Here is a 26,837-nt window from a genome sequence, read left to right as displayed (position 1 = left end):
GAGGCAAACTATTACTCCCGACGTTCCCTGATACCTGTTCTTTCAAAACATTCTAAAAATCTCAGTGAATGAAAGCCAGCATGTCTTCAGGAGAAACCTGCTGTAATTGAGTGTGAGTAAAGGCTCTCCGATTCTGGGAATGAATAAGGTGGGGGGGAAAAAAAGTCAGCAGATGGGAAATAGTGTCACTTTACTTTCGTTATTTGGACAACTTTTATCTTCCATGCGAAAGCACTGTGGTCATCCTCACTAGCACCTCGTAAAAGGCCCGAACAGTCATGTGACACTGGCGGGACTTGAGGTGTGATGCATTCAAGCTCTGGTGTCTTGGACAAAAATCCTGGAACACGGCGTGAGTGTTTTTTTTCATTTTATTTTTTATTTTTTTGTAATCTGTGTGTGTGTTCTCATGCAGACCCCGGCAGCCCAGGGAGGGGGGAGGTGGCAGCAGGAGGACAGATGGTCTCCCTCATGGTGGCTGAAATAAAAGAGGGAATTAGACGACTCCAAGGTGTACACTCTGACGGCAATTACGGCAAATAGATTGGAAGTGGACCTCCAGGCACCCGGGGAGGCGGCTCCTGGGGGAAGAGCTCCACCTCACTGCATCTGGTTTGTGCGCCACCACAATAAAAGCGCATAATCTTGAAACTAAGGCCAACCTTACTTGACCATGAGCAGCTTCAGAATCACAATCATCTTTATTAGCGAAACAAGGAATTAGCCTGGTGGGGGGGCAAGGAAAACCTGGTGGTCCACCGTGCTAATAAAACTCTGGGGAAAAGTCTGGTAATGTATTGGCATGTGAGAAGAAGCTATGGAAAATTTAGTTCTTTAGCAAATTTCAAATAATCCATACACAAAATACAGTAATATACAGTTATTGTGTAAATTATAGCAATTGATAGAAGTTTTCCACATCTCTGTCCAATAGATGATGATTAAAAAAAAACAAAAAAAAAAAACTTTTCATGAGGGGAAATAAGAGTGGACAACCAAGATACTGTGGTTGCACAAGTGGGCACACCCGCATATAACCGTGGATGTGCCGTGTACACAATTTACCAGTCACATTCAAGCTAATGTTAAAAAAGTCTGCACACACCTGCCACCATTTTCAATGCCTCTGACTAACCCTAAATGAATTTCAGATGTTCTAGTAGGCTTTTCTTGACATTTTCTTAATTTATAGCAGATACCTGTGGAACTTGGAACTGTGTATTGTGCCTCCATCTTGTCTAAAGCCCCAGTTCCAGCTGAAGAAAAACAACCCTGACGCATGTAGATGACATCATCATGCTTCACTGGAGGTATGGAGTTGGTTTGTGCTTTTGGCAAACTACATTTTGAAAAAGAATTGGCCAAAAAGTTCAACTTTGGTCTCATCAGACCGTGCCACGTTTTCCCACATATGTTTGGGATAAAATATGAATCCAAGTTTGAACTTTATGGCCATAATTACAGAAGGTATGTTTTGGAATACATCTCATTCTTTTATGTCGCAAACACTTTGCAGCGTTTTGAACAGGGGTGTATAGACTTTTTATGTCCAAAGTAGCTCTTGAGCACCCTCTGAAATTGATTTCTCTCATTATTAAAGTTGTTTCTCTCATCATACATCCAATCTAAACCGTTTAGCCATGAGAAAGAGGGAAAAAAGTGAGCTAGATGATTCAGCAGAAATTACATAATGCTAATTGATCTGGCAATGGAATGAAAATGTTTTTTTTACATGGTCTTTCTATATCAAAGATTTTCACGCCCGCAATGAATGGGACCTCACTTTATAAAATGTGTGAACGTAAGCTCTGTATGCATCAAAGAGTTTGACATGGATTTACCCGGACCCATTTTTTTTCTTTTTGAGTAGTTGGGTGACAGATTTGCAAACAAACAATTTCAGACATCCCTGCGAGCTGTTTTGGTTAGTTATTCAGCCGCCTGCAGGAGTTTGAAAGCAGTCAATTATTTTTGTCTTGCTCGCTTCCGCCTATTGATTTCCCAACGATTTCCCTTGCCGCTCCAAGTTAGGTTATGCACCGATTGAATTAAATAAACCACCACGATCAATAGAAAATATGTAACACATCCGCAGTTTGCTTTAATCGCCTGTGGAACTCTGCAGAGTGGAGACTTCAGTGCATGCGCAAATACAAACAAGTGGAAACGCACTTTTTATAGATCGCCTACAAGTATTTGGAATCCAAGAAAGAATTCAGTGTTATTTTCCGAAGCCATGCAGAACAGTAGGGAACAGAAGAAGCCATTAATCCGAGCCCCGTGGCTGAATGAAAGCAAAGACATTAGAGAATAAGTGTCTCACCCAAAAACCTTGTGTTCCCATCAATGCATAAATGATAAAGATGCGGCGTAATGAAACAAAAGGCTCCTTGCCAAAGGCTGTAAAAATAACATTTGGGTTGAGGAAAAACCTTACGTGATCCATTAACCCTCCCTTAAAAAAAAAAAAAAAAAAAAAAAAAAAAAAAAGATTGTATTGTTAATTCCCATCCTGCCACATGTCCCAAAATACCCACAAGACAAGAGTGGTAAAAAACTTTAGTGAGTTCCCTTAACACTTTATACCTCCATTTGTGCAAATTATCTAAAAGCTAAAAATTTTAAGAGTGCAATTTCTTTTTTATTTAAATTAACAACTGAGCCTCAGACTAACAAATTGCATCCTATTGTCACAAACATGCTTCTACTGTGTTCTTTGTTTATTGTGATGCTGGCCTAAACTGTATATTATTACATCTCATACTCTCAGGAGGATTTACACCGAATGTTTCTGGCTACAAAATGAGAAATACGTTTGTACTGTGTCCAATGTAAATAAGGCCAACTTTTGGCCCGTGAGTTATAGCCTGCGGAACCTGCTCGGCAACCTTGTTGCATAAATTCATGAACACTAAATCACTGGCATCTGAAAAACTAAAACAAAAAGACAAAAACAATTCACAAAGACTAATTAGGCACTGCATATACTGTACATGTGTAATGTGTGTTATATATGTAAAATAGTTAATGCAGCTTTGCCCCCCTCCCACCAGATAGAAACACATGAGAACAATAGGGCCATATTTGTGTACAGCAAATATATTGAGAAAAATAAAAGGTTATACAGGAGATAATATTTGGATTTTATGTAAATATGTGGAACAGGTATTGTGCATTGCCCTTCTACAAGCAAATAGATCCCATTCCATTCCAAATCTAATATATGTTCGTAATATAGCAATTGTCTGGTACGCTGAAAAGCTCAAACCAAACCAGCCACAAGTGGAATGCTGCCTCTAGTGATGCATGTAAGAATTGCAGAATGAAATGTTCCTCTGTCCATAGTGTTACAGTGACTTAAACATTGTTAACTCATTCACTCCCAGCCATTTTCACAGAAGCAATCCCGTTCGCTCCTGTTTTACTGAATTTTGACGGACTTTGCAAGGCCCACAGAATATTGTGTTCAATTGCTATAAAAGCATGGAACCTACCAAAAGAAAGATTAAAGTCTCTTCTTTCATCAGGAAAAAAAAGTATGTTTCTGTTTCCGTTTTGCAGCAATTAGCATTAGAAGAGAGGTAAGTTTCATCAGTTTTCACAAATCTAAAATTCAAAGTAATTTAGCTTTTTTTCTAGATGGCCCTGTTTGATCTCCTTTGCTCTGCTGCCACCTGCTGGCCGTTTGTGTAATAACTACCATTTCTGCAACCGTTCTTTGCAGTTGAGAGGCTGCATCAAAGCCTTCTGTATGCTGTAACATAAAAAAAAACAAAAAAAAAACAAAAAAAACGTATAAATACGTCTTTGGGACACTTAAAACATAAAAAAACGTATTTACACGTTATTGGGAGCAAATTAGTTAATCCAGTGTAGTATATACTGTATGTAAAGTGCAATTCAGTTATACTTAACTTTGAAGTACATTAAATTTGCATTTCATCTTTTAGGAACTGTTTTCAAACATTTATTTAGATAATTTTTTTTATTTAACTTATGTGCAATACATCTTACATTCAAGTCCAAATCAAGTAAACTCATTAATATTAAATAAAAATAGTGAAAGTAAGTGATTTAACACAGATAAGACAGATAATATAATACTTCTATACATTTATTCCTTATCCTCGGCCCAATATACTTCCTCCACTCAACACAGGGTAATCACTTATGCACATTTTTCTCTCCTTCGCACCTTTTTCACCTTTTCATCTCTGGGCCTAAAACAGAAAAGTGGCTCCTGAACATGAGGAAAGCACAGCCCAATAAAATACGATCTCACACAATGATTAATCTAACAACTCAATGACAGTGAGCAATGTATTTGCATCCAAGCAAAGTGAACATCGCAGCAATCAAGTCTCAACGATTGTCCGTTGTTCTCATGCAAACTGTAATCGCAAAACATTTAGCCCAACGCGAAAAGCACCTTATCGGATGTTTGAAGTCTTTAAAGAACTATTTAATATCCTCCATGAATGGTTTTAATAGAGTGAGCTATATTTCAGGTGGCCTGCGTCTCAGATTGTATCGCCGCTCAACATTTGTCACCTGTCAAATTATTTTCCCCCTCGCGTGTCGTGTTCATTTGTCAAAAGAACCTCGCTCAAACTCGCCTGCTGCTTCACATCCTACTAAATCAGATTTTGGGGGTGGGAGGAGGTTTGCTCTTTTTTTTTATTTGGGTGTCATCTTAATGATGATGCTGTAATAACAAAACTACAGATCTCTATAAATGCCATTTATCTGAATAATAATGACAACACTGTAAAAGTGAAAATGAGTCAATGTTTTCGCGGTGCACAGTTCATGCATTCTATATGAGCCACTAGATACAAATAAATCTTGCTGCAATCCATCTGGATTTTTTTGTTTGTTTTTGTTTAACAATTGACAATGCAATTTATGTCAAAATTGAAAAGCTATGGAATTAATAGAATGGTTGAAATACTTGTATATCTCCTAAAATGAGGAGTTTACAGTGTTCAAACTGCTAGCCAGATTTGAATGTAGCCTTACTACATTAGCATTAGCACTGTGTAACAGCTACCACAGTCGCTAAATTGGTAGCATGACTTCATAATGGAGTGTTACCAGAACAGTAGTTGTCAGTTTGAATTTTTATTTTTTGTTATGTACAATCAATTAAAAATCAAAAGAGGTGATAGAACATTATGCAGAAATGTTGCTTGGGAGCCAGATAGGGATCATTTTAGCTTGTTGTTTTAAACAGATCATGTAGTACTGTTTTTTTTGTTTTGTTTTGTTTTTGTTTTTTTTGTTTTTTTTTAATAATAGGACTGTGCGGAAATTTTGGTTATGTATAAAATGATGTGAACATTTCAAACAATGAAATTGTTTGAATTTTATTGTGGAAATTTGGGAATGTGATAGATAGTTCCCCAGATATCCTTAATGGGCTGAACAGTTGGAAGTTAGATGGTTTCAATTGATAGAATAATTTCAATTTTGATAATGTTTCCATCGATTTCATTGGCAATTATTAGCATGGAAAATGCGTTACAGGAATTTCAAAACCACTTGAGAAGTTGGCAATTTGGCAATCAAGGGATGAAAAGTTGTATTTACGATATTAGGGTTGTGATGCATCTAACTTTTGAAGTAATATTATTATGCACTGCATTTATTGTACTTCAAAGTCTATGGACTGACTGGAATATTTTTGTTGTGTTTTAAATACATAATACTTACCGAGATGTTGTTTTTAATCTTGCAGACAAAAATAATACAAACAAAAATCAAAACTAATTCTAAAACTAATAAAAGAAAACTAAACTAAAATGCAGCATTAAAAAAAAAAAACTAATTTAAAAAAAACCTTCAAATCTGCTCTGAATACTAATTAAAACATACGATAAAAAAAAAATACCAAATCAAAATAAAAACAAAGATAACAATTCCAAAACTATGAGATAAACAACCTGCAAATTCCAAAGCCTGGATTTTGCCACCGTTCAGACCATCAGGTGATTCACAGTGGTCGACGCCAAAGTTTTTTTAAATACCGAAATATTTCCACAGTGCCCAATCAAATATTTCATCGTATTCTTGCAGCTACTTAAAGGCACATATGAATTATGGCCGTGTATGCCATACGCATTTATTCTTCCCTCCTGACAGTTTTATGGAAGTCATTACCCGCTTTGTGGCTATGGCTGTGAATGGAGAACCTGTAGGGGGTTTTATGTGTAGCCAGTAGCTCCTCCATTCACCGCATTTAATGTCCTCACACGCTCATACACACGCACACAAAAAAGATGCAGGTTAGCATTCGAGGAGGTGATGGTGGTGCTTCTGCTCGTGTATGGGGGGGGGGGGGGTGTCCAGGGTATCCAAGCGGTTAGCTGTGCACACACAGCGCCGGTGGATGTGAGGGAGTTTTATTTAGCTCAGGTGCAAAGGCTCATTATGGCGGCGTTAATGAGCAGCAGATGTAGCTGAGTGCGGTGGCCTGGGTGCGGGGGTTGGGGTGGTGTCGGTGCGCGGCCGGAGGAACGAGGTGTGGTTTGTCCGTGGCGAGCCTACACGGGGGTCCTGTCCAGGGATTCCCAAATCCCCCTCCTAACTGCAAGCATTCGTTTGTTACTATCGACTCAGCAGCGGCTATTAGCCAGCGCCGAAATCTGCCTACTGCTGTGATTTAGCGAGCATCTCCCAACTGGGATAGTTTGGATTTAGACCCACTTTAAGCTCTTTGAATGAGCATTTTTAATTGGACTATAAGATGGCAATCTGCATTTTTATGATTAGCTACAAATTGTATTTAAAAAAAAACAACAACAACAACCGCTAAATCAACAGTAAATTGTCTTTAAAATGTAATTAGGAGCCTTTTTGTAGAAATAAAAACATCCAGGCTTGTGTTAAAAACAAAAATCATTGGGCCTCCTGATGTGTTACGGTCTGATTAAGTCAAAGTTGATACGATTGGCTGGTGACGAGTCTCGGAATGTTAATTAGGACAACAAGCACTATAGTGGAGGTCATTAATGCGGGCAGGTTGTAAAAATAACTCGCAAGTAATGAGGCATTGACATTTCCTAGGAATTGCGCAGAAGTAATTGTTTCCATCCGTTTTCTGAACCGTTTGTTCCTCACAAGGGTCGCGGGGGGTGCTGGAACCTATCTCAGCTGGCTATGGGCAGTAGGCGGGGTACACCTTGAACTGCACAAGCACAACTAGGGACAATTCGGAGCGCCCAATTAACCTGCCATGCATGTCTTTGGAATGTGGGAGGAGACCGGAGTACCCGGAGAAGACCCACGCAGGCACGGGGAAAACAGGCTAACTCCACCCAGGAAGGCCGGAGCCTGGACTCGAACCCGAGTTCTCAAAACTGGGAGGCGGGCGTGCTCACCAGTCATTCACCGTGCCGCCCTGTTTTAATTATTTATTTATTTATTTAAAATTATGGCTCAGCACAGCTGCCTAACGTTAGTATACATCTGCCTCACACTTTGATCTTGGCTCTGACCTTCCTGTGTGGGGTTTGCATGTTCTCTCTGTGCTTGTGTTGCAACACTGAGTACAAAAACATATTTGCCAAACACACTTAATCAAATAAAGTGTGTAAAAAAAATTAAAAAAAAAGCGACCACACTTAGCAAAATTAAAACACTAAAAAATGTAGTTGTCCTGACCTCGACAACAACATTCAGAATGTTTTTTTTTTTTTTTTTTTTTTTGCAGCCTTAAGCTTTCCAGGATGAATCTTAAATCAGAAAGCAGTGCGGCATGAGTTAAAGCTCCCCATGTGCACCGGAATCGTCAGTCAAAACTCCACTGGGAGCTTCTCGTCCTCCCCAGGACAACAATACTGGCAGCCAAGCCTACAGCTGGCCGGCCCTTTTTTTTTTTTTTTTTATGTTTTTATGGTCTTGGCCTTCCCCTTGCTCGTGAGGCAAATGTTGGCCATCAAACAAAACAATTTATGACCCAGTCTAAATTTGACCTTGGTCCTCCTTAACTGCCATTGTCCCCTCCCCAAGAAAATGCAGGAAAGCCCACGCACACACACGAAGAAGTTGTGAGTTGCTGCATGTGATGAATGTGGCTGAAGAGAAGTGACGTCTGCTCTTGTCGTTGGCTTGCCCCATGCAACACGGCGGTGACCCGGTGGAGCACACGCAGATTGTTATTTACTGCCTCGCATTCTCCTCCTTCGCCATCCGCTTTGGATGTTCTTCTCTTGACATACTCACTTGTTTATAGCAGCTCAAAATCATAGAGTACATCCCACATTCATAATTCTCTCACTGTAGCGTCCTCGCAATGGTTTGGTCTTCACCACTATCACAGCGACATTTGTATGAATACTTACGCTGGAAGGCTCCAAAACAATCTAGCTTGGCAAAACATGAAATTGATAAAGAAATACATTAAAAAAATTCAAAAAAGAAGAAAATTTTTAAAAAAAGGAGTAAGCTATGCTAGCAAAGTCAAACTAATGCACCTGCAAAATGGTTTGCTCTTTCACTGAATATGTGAGTCCAGTGGACACTTATGCACTTATGTATTCACGATTCAGCACCTGCAAGTTCGCCTATCATCCGCCCATTAAAAAAAACTAAAAAAAAAAAAAATAAAATTCAAATAAATTTTTCTTTTTGGTGGAAACCATTGATTAGCGCTTTATCTTTTTTTTTTTTTTTCAAGAATATTTTGGGTTAACAAACAAAACTAAGCCTAACCCTTAATTCATAAATATTAATACATAGCTATATTGCTATATTACATATTAATTAATTACTTAATTTCATGCAATTTTAAGGTGAAATGGGATATGTACAGTAGGTATATATTTCTTTAAAATTGCTTGTCATTGTTTTTGTTTTTTTTGTATATTTTGTGTCCATATTTGTGACTACTCAAGAGTTGAGTACTCTTACTGGTAATCGGTCTGAAAAAAAAGTGGAATTCATTTATATAAAAATTTGCTCGCATCGCTGATTCAAAAATTGTAAAATGTTTTATTCATAAATTATTAGTAATTTTATATTAATTAATTAATTAATTAATTACTAAAAATTAAATCACATTAAATGAAATAAAAAAAATACATTAGTAAATTAATTATTAATTATTTCATTTATTAGTAAATTACCGGGAGTAAAATTTAAACTCTGTTTTAGTACGCCAAAATACCAGAACTTCAAAAAACCTTTTCGATAGCACACAAGAGGCAATCAAGAAAAAAAAAAAAAAATGAATCATAGAAATGTGCAGCAACAACACATTCAATGTTTATAATGTGATGTCCTACTTTCTAAAAAAAAAAAAAAAAAGATATTTCCCTTGATCCATTTGTTCTTAAAACTTGAAGAAAATACACCTGAATCAGAATTTGTCCTTGTTATTTTGGACTCTTCATCAGTGTCCTCAGTTAAAGTTAATGAGCAATAAACAGTTTGCATCTTTATAATAACATGTTTCCACACTTCTATATTATTTGTTTTTGTCCACACACTGATTAAAAATTAAAGTGTAGCTTAGTTTTAGAGCTGGGACGTATTAATTGTAAGTCCATTCATTTCAATGTGACACGTTACCTCGGTTTACTGCAGTGATCTGAACACATCTGTCACGGTTTTCATCAAACTTCAGGTGTACTCAATGAAGTGACTGTTGACTGCCTGTTTAGTGATGGAGAAGTGTCGCGGATGATCCACATTGGCTCGCGCCTTTCGTATTCCTCTCACGCTCCCCAGTGAGACGAGCGCTTCAGTAATGTGTATCCTTTAGTGAGAGAACCCCATGGAGATGCATTAAAGAGATAAATTGGTATCATCCCCAATGTGACAGACTCCTCATCTGTCTCTGCTCTCCTCCATTGATCACAATTTATTTTATTTGTGTTGTTTCATTATTAGGCGGAAGACAAGCATTGCATTAATAAAGCCCTGATTTATAAAGTTAAACAGATATGCGGTTACGCAGGAAGCGCGCGAGGCTTCGCCGTGCCTGCTCTTGATATCTTCTTACTCGCTGGAGATCGCGGGCAAGTGCCGCTGATCGGTCACTGTCCATCTAATTCACTTGGTAACGATTAACAGGCTCTTGAACTGGACGCTCTTCTGTAAATAAACATCTCAAATCTTTTCTCAGAATCTGTTTGACAAAGCTCTGAGATGACCTCGTTCGGGGTTGTTATGACTTCATTCAATAGAGTGTTTATCGTCACTCATTAATTCACTTTTCACCCATTTCATCTTAACAATTTGGGCCCGCCGACGGAACATGTATTGATAGCTTATTCATTTGTTTGCCCTTGATGTGTGCACCCCACCATCAACTTTATAATAAGCATGCTGCTGATGTAACAAAAATCTTTCCATCCATATTTCAGATACTCAAACATGGCTCAATTTGAACACACAAATTACGACGAATAAAAACGATTTAAAAAGTGTAGTACTTATTTTAAAGTGTTAAATAAAGAGTCTGATGTATGTAATTCTGTTTTGGAGTTTTTGATTTCAAAATCGATGGGCTAAAATTTTATATTCATGTTTTTTTAGCCTTAATTTTAGTTAGTTTTGACTTTTCTATTTTTAAATCATTTCAGTTTAATTCGTTTTTCGAGCAGGTTTGGTCATTTTTCTTTTTTTTTTTTTCTTGTTTTATTTTATTTTTGCTATTAGTTTTAGTTTTTTGTACTTTTTTGGCGTATTTGTCAAGTTCAAATTTAAAGAAGTATTTTGTATTGAAGTAAACTACAATTTCAAAATGACAGTTCAACCTTTCTTCTATACGCAGTAATTGTATTATAAACATACAATGTCATTTCAGTAGTATCAGTTTTCAAAAGCACTCATTTTGTTTTGTTTTTTATTTCATTAATGAAAATGCTTTTTTTTTCAGTTGTAGTTCAGTTTTTCAATTAATTTATTAACTATAGTAACCTTGAACAGCACTAATGCTTTATAAACACTTAAAAATCTATCAGCTATCTATAAGCTATCAAATAACTCCATGACATACAATCATTTGTCTTGAACTGAAGTGCACATCAAGTGTTTATTTATCGTCCCCTCTTGAGTGGCTTAAAAGTCAATCGAAGTCATTGATGGCGAATAGTAGAATTTATGATGTGTGAAACAATTCTAACATGCCCAGTGAGGATGTTGGGCGTGACTGCGTGTGTGGCAATCGCCCGCACGCCATGTGCAGACGGGCTCCTATAAAGCTTGTTTTTACTTTGGCACCTGGAGGTGTTGCGTACTCGTTCTTTTCCCTGAGCACGGTATGCGGACGTGGGTTCACTGCAATTAAGATTGCGCCTTCATCTTCTCCCGGCGCACAATTAGTGCTCTGCTGCTGTTTGCTGTAATTGCTCTTTCTGCGCGGATTGGTGGGAAGCCATTGATTGGGATGGTGAGGGTTTTATCTCCTTTCCTTTACTCTGCCCCCCTTAAAAAAAAAAAAAAAAAAAAATCATTTGTAAACTCCCCGGTGTAATTACAGACGTCCGTGATTAATTGTCTATTGAAATTAGCACGGATCTGGGTTTCATTTTCACTGCAACAAATATTAATTAATGTTAACGCTCCCCTTCCCTGGCCCCCCGCCCTCTGCCACCCCCCCCCCTTTTTTTTTTTTTTTTTTTTTAATATTCATTCCAGCCTTGAGCAATAGGCATCAAGCCAGTAAACCGGGAGAGATTGACACTCTCTTATCACAAAGTAACTGGATCTAAATGATGTATTTTAGTCCATAAATAATATTTGCAAGAGAATGACAGGTAAAGAAAGCCAAATGAAATCTCATCTGCTAGTCGCAAGCTGTCAGGAATATACAAAGCAAGTGGCTCAGCTTTTGTTGGCTCTACAGAGGCAAGAGTAGTCACATTTCATTCACTTTCTCTTTATTTAATCTGTTCCGTGCGCAAAATGACAACTTGAATAAGTGCCATGTAATCATATTCATCGTAATGTCATGCTGTAATGCAAAGAGCGCAATGTCACCTTGAATAAAGCATGCAGACCAGGAATACATTTGGGTAATAATATGGAAATGTACACTTTGTGGTCTGAATTAGAATATCGCCGTTCTATCACAAGGGTCACCAACCTTTTTGAAACTGAGAGATACTTCTTGGCTACTGATTAGTGTGTAGGAACACAAGTTTGATACACACTGCAGACGGATATGTTTCATTGCACTCTAAAAACATTTGAGTCAAAAATAACCCAGTTATGGATTGAAAATGGACTGATCCAATTTATATGGAGGACCAAAACTGCCAAAATTCAAAATAAATAAGTGACTAAATAAATAAATAAATAAGATAAATAAGATAAATAAAAAATATAAAATTAATAAATAAAAATAAGAATGCATATAAAAAAATATAATTCGAAAATTATATACCGATAACCCAAGAAACGCTTGGGACCGACCCCTCATTTGAATAGCATATCGACTTGGCAGTACGGCCTAAAACTGCCAAAATTAAAAATAAATAATTGACTAAATAAATAATTAAATAAATGGCTAATTAAATAAATAAATGACTAGATAAATAAATAAACAAATAAATAAATAAATAAATAAAGAATAAATAAATAAATAAATAAATAAATAAATAGACAAATAAATAAATGACTAAATAAATAAATAGATGACTAAAAGTGAAAATGAAAACGGATTCATTTCCATTTATATTTATTTATTTTTTCTATATAATTTTCAAATTGTATTTTTTTTATATTCATTTTTATTTTCACTTCTAGTCATTTATTTATTTATTTATTTTAGTCATTTATTTATTTTGAATTTTGGCAGTTTTGGTCCTCCATAAATTTATGGGCCAATTTGACCCATCTTTCTGGGTTGTTTTATACAACATGACCCAATGTTTTGACCCAAATAATTAGGAGTTGTTTTACACTAAAATGCCCATTTCTTGATTTAAAGTAGAGGATTGGTCCATTTTGGACCAATAATTGGGTTATTTTTTACCCATCTGTTTTTAGAGTGTGAAATCAACTCATCACTACAGCACTAATATTAGCCATTCTACACAGAGGATAAAGACTATATGACTTTGAGTTCAGTCAGCCCCTCATAGTGACAGACCGCATAGTGACAGACCCATAGTGCAAATAGCAAAACTGTATAATTGACGTCCTTTGATATGCACTGGTGGTGGGGAAATAGAACATTTAAAAAATATATATATTTAAAAACCCCACCTATAAACTTTCATTGGAAAATTGATCGAAAATCCTGTCCCAAAAAATAACAACTTGAAAAATGTTGGAAAAAAAATATGCAAATTAGCACGTGCCAATATGATGTACGCAGTTCTCTGAGATGCGATTTAGCATTAGCATTAAGCTAGTGGACTGAAAGGCAGAGCAATGTGCCCGTTTTACATAACTAATACACGTCACTAGCGATTTGTACAAAGGAAGTCAGTCGACCTTCATCCTGCCTTCCATGATCAGATAACGGGATCGCACCTGGCACACCAAACCAACGCCTTCACCTCTCAGCATCCGTGGACGGCCGCTGAATAAAATCGCAGCGGCCGTGAAATAAGTGTGACATAACTTGATCCACGCAGTGATGGCGCACAGCACCGCTTGCACCCGGCAATACATCAGTGCCAGGAAACGCCGGACGCCGAGACGCTCTGATTGAATCAGGGGGCCATGGCGGCTCAGGGGAGAGTTCATCTATAGCCGAGCAGTGGGCTCTTTCCCTCGGCCTGAATCTGTCTTAACAATGTTTAAGGACTTTCAGGTCACTCAGTCAACGTCTGCCCGACTGAAGACACAAAAGAAAAGACACACAGATGCACCTTTGTTTATATTGATTACATCTTAATGGATCATAGAGCTGCAACTGACAATTTTTTTGAGAATCGATTAATCTGTTGATTATTTTGTTGTTTAATCGGGTTAAAAAAACGTTTAATTTCCATTCCTTCCTTTTGAAAAAGGACATTTCAAATTGGCAGTACAGAAAATGCACATGAATTCATCAATGTCCATATAAAAAAAAAAGTCGGATTAAAAAAATGGCTAAAGAAGATAATTTTACAAGTGTCTAACTTCAAAAGTTTACTATCATAAATAAAAAAAATGTTATTCTCGTAAAAATTAGAGCTATCAAACAATTACATTTTTAATCAATTATTCACATCTTTCACTTTTGATTAATCACGATTCATCACTTAACTCATTTAAACCCAAAAACGTTTTTTTTTATACTTTGTCCGTCACTCCCAAAAACGTATTTATACGTTTTGTTTTATATATATATATATATATATATATATATATATATATATATATTTTTTTTTTTATGCAAGAGCATTCAGAAGGCTTTGATGCAGCTTCTGACATGAAGAGGCGGCTTAAAGCATTGGTAGTATTCCAAACAACGACCAGCAGGTGGCAGCAGAGTATAAGAGATCAGCCAGGGCCATGTTGCAACAAGCGCTTTTTGACAGTGTTTTCACCAGGAATGTGAATATTGATTAAACTTAGCTATATTCTAATGCTAATTGCTGCAAAACAGAAACAGATACAAATATACTTTTTTTTTTTTCTCCTGATGAAAGAAGAGACTCAAATCTTTCTTTTGGTAGGTTACATGTTTTTATAGCATATAAAACACTATGCCATAATTGTTTGTGACTAATTAATTAATTAACGCTTTAACTTTGACAGCACTAGTAAAACCACAACTTTTTTTCTTTGACCCACAATGAGTCGCACTGCTGTAAGTTAAACTGCGTTGCCATGGTTACCTCCTCCCACCTACCCCATGAGGTCAGCAGCTGAGGCGAGCCCTTTCCACACAAGTGCGTTCCTTCAGATTGGAGCTCTGCCTGTAAATTGTCTCAGCCTACTGTGCAAATACTCAATTACATTTTGCTTAACGAAAATGATTTGCTGCAACGGCCGGCGCCCAACTTGTGTGACATCGGCGTTGCCGAGGCAACGTCGGCTGATTGCACAGGCTGGAATTAGGTATTGATCAGAGGAGGGGCCCCGGCGCCGGTGAAGGGACTGGAAGCGGTCCGCCGGTAGGATTTACAGAGCCGAGGGGTGTGGGTGAGGGGGTGAACAACCTGCGCGCTTTGCCCCTGCTCAGAGAGCTGAAAGGCCCTCAGGAACCAATTTACACGGCGCTACTGTGCAATATCTGCTGCAGTCAATAATGGAAATCTGATGGCCCCTGTGCCATCAATGTGACCGCTCCTCTGCCTCTCGTTAGAGCACCTTGAAAGTTCTAGGGCAATCCTTGCACACGATGGATTTCCAATGCAGGAGGCATATTTTGACTTTGCTATTCTCTGTGTAATTACGCCTCTAAATAAGGCTGCTGCCTTCTTTCACTCGCTCCTCGTTTACTGCAATGTATCTTTCACGAGTCACAGTTTGGAAGTGAAATTTCTCAGACTCTCCAATCAAAAACGCTTAGCGTAGCTTGTATGATTTTTGGACCACCGTGTTCTGTGCCATATTTTGTTGAATTCACCAGCACTGTTTTAATGTTCATCTCTTAACGTAGCTCATGCAGCCAAATTGGGTTGCACCTAGCCAAACTACGCTTGCTGGAAAATGTATCTTCAGTAAAGGTGATTACAGCTACCTCGTGACGCAAGCTGCTATTTCAAGTTGCAAATGGATGGTATTGATTTATTTGTTGAAGTGGATGAGGCAGGGTGTCGATTAGAGTGGAGATGAACTATTCTAAGTCCCCTTGTAAAATTAAATGGCTGGGATGTGGTTTTCAGACTTAAGTCTCCAGTAGGGAAAAAAGAAGAAGAAAAAGTAATCGATTATCCAATTAATCATCAAGTAATCGTTTGGAACCAATTTTTGTTTTTATTTAAAATTGTCCAACTGCTCAGATTCAGCATCTCAACAGTATTTATTTACTGATTTCTGTAGTTCTTCTTCTGCGTTTAATCAAAATAACCGGCAACATAATTTGTTTCAAAAATGTTGGCAATCCCCCTTTTTTAAATCACTACACAAATATGAAATGCGAAATAAACTACAAACACTGGTTAATAAACAGTAATCGGGGGAAAATGCTTTTTGTAATCAAATTTACTGCAAAAAAAGTATCTGATAAGAACCGCTGTTGTAGGCAATATGGAGGCCTGTTTGGTTTGGGCTTTTCGTTGATCTTGGTGAGATGACTGATGAACAAAAGAGTCTTGCCCAATTCAAGACAGATTTATTTATTGCTTGAGCGGTGCGTCTCAAAACATTTTCCCTTGCCGGACAAATCATCCCGACGCCCAATGAAGCTCTCCCTCTTTTGGCAGTGCTTTGCAGTGCAGCCGCCAATAAGAAGCAACACATCCTGACATCTGAGGACGTTTAAGCATCACTGTAGCCAAATTTCCTCCATTTTTATGTGGAGATGGGGGTACCTCCTCTACATTACACAGACCTGAGGGATGTACAGTACGTCACTTGTCTCATTATTGGTTGCCGTTATGGAATAACGTTAGCTACACATAGTTACATACAGTATTAAAGCAAGGCCTCAAAGGCAGTAGAGGTTCTTTAATAGAATCCAGCTATCAACAGGAGTCAAATTCCAAGACTTTGATGTCATGGAAAAGTCTGCCTGTCTGGATTCCCCCAGTGGTCTTTTGTAGAATATGAAAAGAGGATTGAATGGCGATGTCAAGCTGATGTCATCACGCCTACATATTGCTTGCTACCAGCTGCAGAGTTATGAGTCATCATCTGTAATGCGTTTGAGCTTCAACCCTTTGATTAGATCACTTCGGCTTCAAGAAAGCGCCACTGGATTGGGGAAGGGTGGCGCAGCAGCAGCGGCGAGCAAGACTGTCGCGCATCGTAAATAACATAACATGACACGGCCGTGAAATTAAAACTCATGTTTTTTTTTGGGACCCATAATATCATATATATATACAATTATCTATACTTGTGAGTGTTGATGGTTATTCGTCTCTGTGTGCCCTGCGATTGGCTGGCAACAAGTCCATGGTGTACCCTGCCTACTGCCCAAAGCCAGCTGAGATAGGCTCCAGCACCCCCCGCGTCTCTTGTGAGGAATAAGCGGTCAAGAAAATAAGTTGTAGTTTACAATTTTAAAAATGTGTAGAATTTTACAAATTACTTCATGTTAAAAATGAAAAAAAAATGCACTGAGCTTTCATCAATGTCTTACAACTGTGATTATGCCATCTCGTGGCAGGAAAATGACCTCACCACAAATCAATATCACACTTGTTTTTTACAGTACACTACATCTTTTTAATTTTATGAAATTACTGTATCAATGACTAAAAGATGCAGCCATATTTCTTTTTTGTTAGAGTGTGAAAACTTTGAAAAAAAAATTATTATACATTTTATTGTACATTTAGAACAGACATCAAATTTGCGATTAATTGTGAGTTATCTATTGAAGTCATGGGATTAATTATGATTAGAAATATAATTTAAAAATATTTAAAATATATATATATAGTATGTAATGAATATTTTTCCTTGCATAGCAGCACTGCAACACTGTACATTTCCCACGCTGCTCATCAATTTTCCATTTTACATGTTTATAGTATGAAGCGCAATCAGATTGTCAAACGGCATAGCGGAAATTTACGCTCTCATCAAAAAATGTGAAAACAAGGTGGTGTCGAACTCTGCGCATACATCATTCTACAAACACATTGATGTTCTATATGGCTATTAAAGTGCTCACTATAAATATAACTACTTCCAACAAATACCAATCAAACTCATATATATCATAAAACAATACATTTGCTGCTATAAACCTGACAGCTCGCGTGAAAGATGATATGCGCTGATTAGGGTCCATCCCTATGTGTGCCATTCAGCATCTAATCATAGCTTTGAGCCGTCTACAACGCTCGTGTGTCTGTGCGAGCGTGATTGCGTGTCTGCATCCTGCCCGTGAGGGTATCCATTAATTTTCCTCACTTTTTCACCCCCTTTCTAGTCTGATTACACGGTGGCTGGCCCTGCAAGTTGAACGTGTTGTACGTCTTTTTCGCTCTCATTCCTGCAGTGAGCTCAATGTCATCTCTTTGTTGTCTCCAAATGCAATCAATGAAGGTCCTGCCGGCCCATCCACTCAAAGTCGGCGGCGACCTATCGAGGGCCACGCCGAGCTCTTCTGTCAAATCTCGCAATCGAGCCCATATTTCTTCGCAGTCGCGTTGTGCGTCGCCTTCGCCCGGGTTTTGTGGACGCCCGCGCACCTAATATACAAAAGATCTATTGAAATATGCATGAGGCCCGGCGATGGCGGCCACTAAAAATACACTCAAATAGGGAATACATTGACAGCTCTGTTATTGAGCTCTCCTTGAGCTGGCGCTGTCACAGCAGCCGTCGCTCCGGAGGCTCATGCATTATCAAACGCGCGCGACCCGGCGGTGTCTCGCACACGCGGCCCCTCGCGCTGCATTTCTCCGTTTGCCTGGCGGTCGCACGGAAAGACTCGAAAGTCTGTTTGCTTACTCGCGTTGCAGCACAAAAATGGACAACAACATATAAACGTTTTGGGGAGTGCAGGAGAAAGTATTGACGTATTTATACGTTTTTGAGTTTGAAAGAGTTGTGACTTAACTATAAATAATACAATAAACAATAAAATAATTCATTCAAGTAACCCTTACATTATGACATATACATTTGAGTATTTTACTACATTAACCATGAATACTATAGAAACAAAACAGATCAACCTAGCTGCTAACATTAGCAAGATGCTAACGTTAATACTTGGTCAAATCGTCAGTCTTTACATGCAGACTCTGTTTGAATTCTCAAGTATCATTGTATATGTTGAACACATTCCGTTCACATTTCCAAGCAATTTTCCCAGTGGAAATAATGAAAACACTGTATCGTATGTTAGCTATCAATATGCATTCTTTTAATTTGAAATAACTCCTGTACTACATCCCTCCTTTATTCCATCCACACTATTGTCCAGTCCACAAAAGTGTCTGTGATATGATTTAAAACCATAGGGAGAAATTTGTCGCAGTCAGTAGCAACCTCACCTCTATAATTGGGCAGATTTTGGAAAGGTGCTGTTCGAATACACCCCTGCAACTTTAATAAGTTGCAGAGTCCAGGGTTCCAGGTTTTTGTTCCCAAGGTGCTGGTTGGAGTTAGCCAAGATTTATCACTTAAACATTCTAGAGCACTCGTGCTAAAGCAGACAAATGTCTTCCTGCTCCGCGATGCCTTCCACAGCCGTCAGAATCAGGGCAACAACTCCACCTTTAATAGTTATCTATGGAGTCTCTCGCATGCAATGAACACCCACATTTGTTTCGCCGCTTTCTCCCAATGAGGCAAAGTGGATCAATTAGTGCAGACTACAAGTTCAGCATCTTTACACATAGTATCAATTGTTAAGTTAAGAAACAGCAGGTCCCCAGATTATCTCACTTGTGTACCTCCCATCCCTCCTTTCCAGAGCCAGCCCCATTACAAATGATCCTCTGATACGCGCAACCTTGGCACACACCCCCTCTCTAATGGCCCGCGGATTGATTTTTAATTAGCAACACTTTTGGACCGCCGCCAGCTCAAATGGACTTTTATGAAAAACAAATCAGCTTTTGGTTTTTAAAAGACGGTTCAAGTTTTTTACGACACGGAATATAACAAATGTGGATCATAACGCTGTGGTGGTTTCTTCTTAAAAGTTTCCTGCGCTGAGAGCTCCTCTGCGGACGTGCAGCCGCCGACTCGAAAAGTAGGTCGGGTCAGATCTTGTGAAAATTTGAGGCCAATGAGACGTCAGCTCGCGTTAAACGAACAGCCCAGATGAGAGTAACACTCACCCGTGCCCGGAGTTGATGTGGCAAGAGATCATTGTACCCAAAGTGTGCCCAACTTTGTTCAACTGGGTCACGACTCACTTGGGATGGTGGAAAGACGGCAACTTTTTAAAGCGGAGGGAACTCACCGGACACTTTATTAGGCAATGGATAGATGGATGTTTGTTATTGGAGTTACCAGTGTAAACTTGCATTCAAATTTGCTCATGTAGTGTCTTTTATTGGACTGGTTACACTTAAAAAGTTGTTCAGCAGGGCCTCTTAAGTTCAAAATTGGAAAGCCGGAATGTAAAAATTTATTTCAAAATGTCTCCAGGGTCAACGTGTGACTATCAACAAACCTTTTAGAACTATTTATGTAACCCACTTACAATATGTGAAAACATTTTTTTTACCTCCCACACACTTAAACTCAAGACACACTTGTTTTTTGCATTCTTTAGCGCCTGTTCTCCAAATAAGGCAAAGCATGCGTGCGTCAAGCTGTTTGGTTACTCCCAGTTGACACGTAATGTAACTAACAAAACAAAAAATAAACATTCTATATTTGACATCACAATGCTCAATGGTCTAACAAATGTCCATTAGCTTGTTGCTAACACATGATGTAAAACATCAAGACAAGCTAGCTTAATGCTAACTAGCGGTGCAATGATTAATCAGTTAATCAGCAACTAATCAATTGTCAGCTTAAGCAGTAGTTATTTTTAATTATCGATGAATCATTAAGATAACTTTAATTTAAAATTGTTCAAATGCTCAGAATTTCCTCAACATTGTTTTGAGCCCAAAAAAAAACAGCATTTTTTGCCTATTTTCCTCATGTTACAGACTAACAGTAACTGAATCATAATTTGTGAAATATTTGTGCACAGTCAATTTAAAAGAAGGAATGGTAACTCAAATCAATTATCCCAAAAAAATTAAAAAAATCGACCGAATACTCGATTACAGAAATAATTGTTAGTTGCAGCCCTAAAATATAAATATAAATGGAGATTAGCATAGATGTTACAGTAATTATAAAACTACAAGAAAGAAACACAAAGACCATACAACGTTCTGTCTGCCTCTGTGGTGATTAATGGAGCTCAGTTGGGGACCTTCTCTTCCTCTTTTTCACTACATTGAATTTCCTCCAGGAGACATCAGTGCTGCCGTGTTATGTGTAACTCTAAACTCAGGCATGCCTGTATGCTGCAAATGGTCAGAATAAATGGCATTTTAGTTTCTTTGTGGTAATAAAAACAAACAGTGACAATAATTTAAACAATATTACTGCCATCATAGCTATTGCACGTGACATCATCGTATTGCACATTATTCATTTGTACCTTTTCCAAAGGCTGCTCAGCTCTCACACACAAAAACGTGACCTAACAATCCACTCAACAGTAATTTATCGGTGCGATCCATCATTATCATCTTTTATTATGGCCAACGCTGGCGATATAATTCACAAATAGGCTGGCAGCGTGGAGATGACAATGAGGGAGAGGGATGTCCTTTAGCTGCGTCCTCTGCCTGCCGCCTTCGCCGGAGTCTCAGCGGTGGAAGAATTTCAAAAGGGGCAAACCTTGGAATGGGCTGGGAGCTGGGGAGCAGGGGGGCCTGCCCCGATAGCCCCGGTGCATTGTGGGCCGGCAGAACTCCCAATACGACACCAAAGAGCGAGCGAGAGAGAGCGAGCCATGTCACATGACCACCTTTGTATTCAGCGCCTATAAGTCACCGTCTATGCGTGGGGATTGATCCCACGCCGGACACTCCCCGGAGTTTGATCCCGCAGATTAATGCAACAGGGATTCCCGGTGCGGGCCTTTGTCTCTCCACGCCCCCCAAATTTGTATCCGAGCAAAGGTTGAGTCCCACGTTTATTTGGGTAATGAATTGCTGTAATTAATGCACCTATTGATTCCCCCTCAAAGGCCAGGCCGATTTCTAATTTAAAGGGAGTGGGAGTGTTAGCGAGAGGGGAAGGCGATCCCGGTATAGGCAAAACAATTGCACTAGCGGAATGAGAGTGTAATTGTTCAATGAATCACATTTGAATACATTCAATTAAATCTTTCAGGTGGAGGGTGCGCGCGGTGTTATTTCACCGCGCTGCATGTTGTAATAAAAATGTAAATCCTTGGAGGACATCCGAGAGCCGACGAGGGCGTCGCATCTCTGAGCTCGGGTGTCACGCTAATAACCACAATGCAATTTCCTCCCACAAACAGGCGAGAGTGCATTAGCATATAATCCGCCGGAATTATGACCATACTAATCTCCATCACGTCGACCTCTCGGAGGAATTCGGCATCCTTGCTTTCCATCGTTTTTGCACTTTCCAAATGCATGGCTGTAATTACTCTGATACAAAAAAACATAAATAAAAAAACAACAACAAATCTGTTAGTTTTAGTCAGGATTGTGTCTGTGTATGATAAATGTGGGCTGTACAACTCTTGCAGGGCGTCTTAAAATGCTCCGTACGTCCTTCGCCTTGCTGCGAGTGTGTGGCCTGTGTAAACACCTGGTCACACCTGACCACAGAACAATGAACAAAACAAGCGCACCATCTATTATTCCTTGTTGGCTTTCACCTCAGGAATACCCCCCTTGTGAGTAATTACGACAAAACGAGCCTTTGACCTTTGCTGTGTTTTGAGGTTGGGGGAAAACATGGGCGTTCTGTAATGTCGTCAATATATGCAATTTGAATCCATGCGTAATTGTGGGCTGCTGGTTTGGTGAGCATTAAAATGAGTGAACACAATATCAGCTTCAAAATTAGCACAAAATGCACTGAAACACACAACTGTCATTTTTAGAAGTACAGTGGAACCTTGAAATTCATCAGACAGAAATTGGTCCACTTAGAACGCCTTTCTGAAATAGCTATTTACGTTTTTAAGAATTTGCCACAGTGCTAGTAAGCGACAGCTAAAACACGTGTCAGTATGGCAGCCATGTTGCCAGTGGCATTATTGGAAAACGTTAACATTAGTTTCGCGTCGCAGTTAGCACGCAAAGGAGCTAACGGAACATAATTTCACTGAAAATCAAATCTAGCCTACAATAAATTTGCAACAGGAACTATTTACAACAAATTTAATTGCTCGTCAATCTGGTGATCACTGGTTGTGTATTACTTTAGCTAATGCTAAATGCTATCTTGATTGATGCTAAACAAGTCAATGCGCTCACTATTATCCAAACTTGGAACGCTGGAAACGCTCAGCTCATGTTCGGTCTGACTACATTTCCCATGATTCTTAAGACACTGTGGCAGGAAATATGCTGCATTCGAGGAAGGTGGGAAGTCGGATTTTTCCCACTTGGATTGTCCCGGTTCCTACCTCAAAGCGTTTGAGGCAAATGTAAACAACAAAGATGGCTGATTCCAATAAATTCTTGTTCTAATTAATGCAGTCATGCTAAATCACGTTGTGTTACTTTGAACCTATTTCAGTTCACAAAATTAAGGTAACAATGCATATATATCAGTTTAAAATCTTGTAAATTATCTTTTGCCATTCATGGTCTGTCTCTCCATGGGACTTGGGGAAGTCAGGGTATTTTTTTTCCCCCCCTAGACTTCGCACTTCGGATGTACGAGCTCAAAGGGGCATTCCCGTGCTCACTTCCTGGTATGAAGTTGGAAAACTCCGAATTCCCATTTTCACTTGAATGCAGCAATTATTCTAGTTTCATTATGACACAAATGTGAAACTAAATAGTTAGAAATTTAACAGTTAAATCACTGCTTGGCAGACTTTTAAAATTCAAAAATTCAAAATCTAAGCTTTGTTTCTGTTCTCAACTGTTAATATTGAAAGATCAATGAATGAACAGAAGGATGAACAAAAATAGATTTCCATAGGTAAAAGCGAGGAACTATTACCTTTGGTCTGTCATAGACTTGTAAGAGGTTAAGCTAATTAAGCGTTATGACATGGATATGATTACCTAAGAAAACATAACGTTTGCACAATCAGTCAAAGTGCAGAAATCAGATAAGATGAAATCAATCATTGCTAGGTGTAGTATTACGTCTTACAGTAACAACACTGTAACAGAGCTGCTTACCCATCTCATCAATAACGGAGCGGCACTCCAGTCTATTGCCGCTCGCCTTTTTTTTTTTTTTTCTTTCTTTACCGTTCTAAGAACAATTATGATGGCTAAAGATTTATTATTATTATCATGGCCCAGACGTTGTAAGAAAGTGCAAACTAGGTGCAAGACTAATTAAACAGCCCAAATAGCAATGACGCCATGCCCCGACTGCCAGAGCCAAGTAAGAGCTTGAAAAATGGCTGCTCCGCAATTCAATTAATCAGTTGTATTTTGCTTAATTTTGTTTGACGTTGGCAGAGGAAAATGTCCTCTGGGAGTGTGTGTCCTTTGACCGTTAATGCTTTGGTAATTCTTTCATCGGTAAGAGCCATGATTGAAACAATCAGTGTGTGTGTGTGCTCATTGATTGCATTTTTTTCAGCCCCTTTTTACTTCGTGGATACATGCATCATGAATCTGCCTTTCATCTATCTATGTATGGCAGTTTTTTTTGTTTTTTAAGCTAGCTAGTGAGTATACATTGTGATTGCAAAGCCCACACAGCCACGACTGCAACCGAATTAACCTTTCCGTCCCCGTAAACGTGACCACCGTGGCATTGTTCAGCACCGAGATGTTGATCTCTGCTACGGTGATGAATTAACAATAGCGCAGTAATTACCAAACACTTTGGACACGCCGGCGACATTTTTCAGCTTTTTGTTTGCGTGGCTGGCTTTCACCTGGAATCCTGAGGCTCCTTGCTCTTCCTTAACTTTGTTTTCTCTGACACAGATTAGATCTGCCACCCCATTACAGATTCATTTTCCTAATTTTTCATGTCTGCGCTGTGCCCCATCTGCACAGGGCTGATAATTGTGGGGACCAGCCCTGGTGATTAACATCAGCAGAATTAATTACGCCCGCCATTAAGGCTCCAGGTTGCACACAATGATCAAGAGAAATTAACTTTCTCCCAGCCTCCTAAATCATCTCACCTTCAAGTGGAGTGATGGCAAAGAGACAGGACGGGAGTTGCGGACCCCGCTTCTTTAACCAAAACATGAAGTGACCATGCCCGCACCCCGACGGCGCCGCTCGCGGGCTGATGGCTATCAATTACGCTGCCGTATGTGGTGGGATGACTGAGAGGTGTCCAGGGCCTAGTGACTAATGGACCTGGGCTGAAGCCACCCTGCAGCAGGGAGATGACTGTTTTTCTAGTCAGGGAGCACCAGCCAGATGCTGAGGGGGGGTCGCTACACCTGCCTGAAACACACACACACATTCTTGCACATCACATTTGACTGAGCAGACTGTCGTGGAGTCGTCATTTGACTGTATTTTTCAGACACATGAGCCAAAATCTGAAGAGCAAAAACATCACAAACTTTGGTTTTATTATTATAGATTTTGTCAAGATGCTTACGTACTGTAATGCCCTCGCATGTAGGAAAGGAGAGTCACAATTCTGTTTTCAGGCATTTATTAAACAAAAGAAGCACAGTATAATATGGAGGCCCAGAAATACCAAAATAAACATTTTGCTGGAGCTCTCCATGCAAGCCAGCGAGACTTCGTAGTTCGCCGACCTGCTCACTCTACCATCGAAAGGCAATTTGCAACGGCAGAGTCCAACCTAAGACACGCTTAGGACCGCCCACTCATTTGAACAACATTTCATGATGCATTTCATACTGACAGCGTCTACTGCATGAAATAAGTAAATATGAGACCAGAGCCTTTTTATTTATTGATTGATATATAAATCTATTTCTATATTTATTTTTGTATTTATTTACACATTGAGTCTCATTTTTTTATGTTTGTATGTATTTTCAATTTTATTTATATAAGTGCAGTATATGTTTTTTTTTTTTTATTCCATTTATATATATTTTTTTTGTTTTTCATTTTTGAATTATATTTTGATATCCATTTTTATTTTCACTTTTATTTATTTATTTAGTTTTTATTTTACCCGTTTTGGTCCTCCATAATATGACAGTGTTTCTCAAAGTGCGGTACTTGCTTTTCCTCTAGTGTGCAAAAGAACTATTGACTTTAGTTGTGTTTAACTTTAAATGGAGTTCACTTTATAAGGATTTATCGACACCATATGGTGCCTATAGCACTTTACAAAGAGAACTGTTAGTTTTTAAACATTTATTTAGCTGCAATTTTATTCAACTTTTATCTCAAATGTGTTATTTTATAATTAAAAACGTTTTTTTCTAGTTTTCTGTTTAAATGCTGCTTTAAACTTCAAACTAATAATTTTAGTTTTTGTTTGTTTACAGTATGGAAAGTTTTTTTTTAATAAATAAAATATCTCATTTCTGATGAACATGTAGGCCTTATCATGCGACTGCATTTTAAAGTTCATCATTACAGTGTTATTTGCGAGCTACGTATTCCTTAGGTTATACTAACTGTGGATAAACGTCAACAACTCCTTGTATAATACATAACAACAATGAGCACACTCATGCAGGAGCTCAAGCCCAGACACTTAAAAGACTTAAAAGAGAAAAACAGCACTGTAGTGTAAAATCTAAAAACATCAGAAGAAATCAACTGTTTTAATGAAGTGTAATTAGAAGAAAGTCACACTTACACTGGAGTGAGAGAATGACCATAAATTTAGTTGACCCTAAAAACATAAAATTCATCTCTTCTCAGAATGTAGCATTTTTTCAAAAGGTGAACGTGGCTAATGCTAATGGAGCAACATGCCGCCGAGACAGCAAGAGCAGACATAATGTCAGGAGGAGATAAGCAAATTGCATTTGCATCATATTGACCTGTCAAGGTTAAGTAGTGTGTAAAGTAGTGCACAAAGCGGGAAGGAAGCCAAAACACTACATCCTTCTCATTGGCCCTTTTCGGGACTTGAGAAGTATACATGCATATGAGGAAAGAGAAGAGAGGTGTCTC

General features: G+C 38.6%; 1 long non-coding RNA gene across 2 annotated transcripts in view; it reads left to right on the top strand.

The window, feature by feature from the left end:
- The window catches only part of LOC144030727 (uncharacterized), a 76,914-nt gene that overhangs the window by 43,717 nt on the left and 6,360 nt on the right, over window positions 1-26,837 (top strand). For both annotated transcript variants that reach the window (XR_013287342.1, XR_013287341.1), the window contains 2 exons: window positions 416-612; window positions 1,193-1,310. This is a non-coding gene — a long non-coding RNA (uncharacterized LOC144030727). The remainder of the gene's footprint in view (window positions 1-415; window positions 613-1,192; window positions 1,311-26,837) is intronic.

This window comes from Festucalex cinctus, chromosome 11, assembly GCF_051991245.1.
Source record: "Festucalex cinctus isolate MCC-2025b chromosome 11, RoL_Fcin_1.0, whole genome shotgun sequence".
Taxonomy (NCBI): Eukaryota; Metazoa; Chordata; class Actinopteri; order Syngnathiformes; family Syngnathidae; genus Festucalex; species Festucalex cinctus.
The sequence above is the reverse complement of the archived record's forward strand: the minus strand, read 5'-3'. Positions and strand labels throughout refer to the sequence as shown.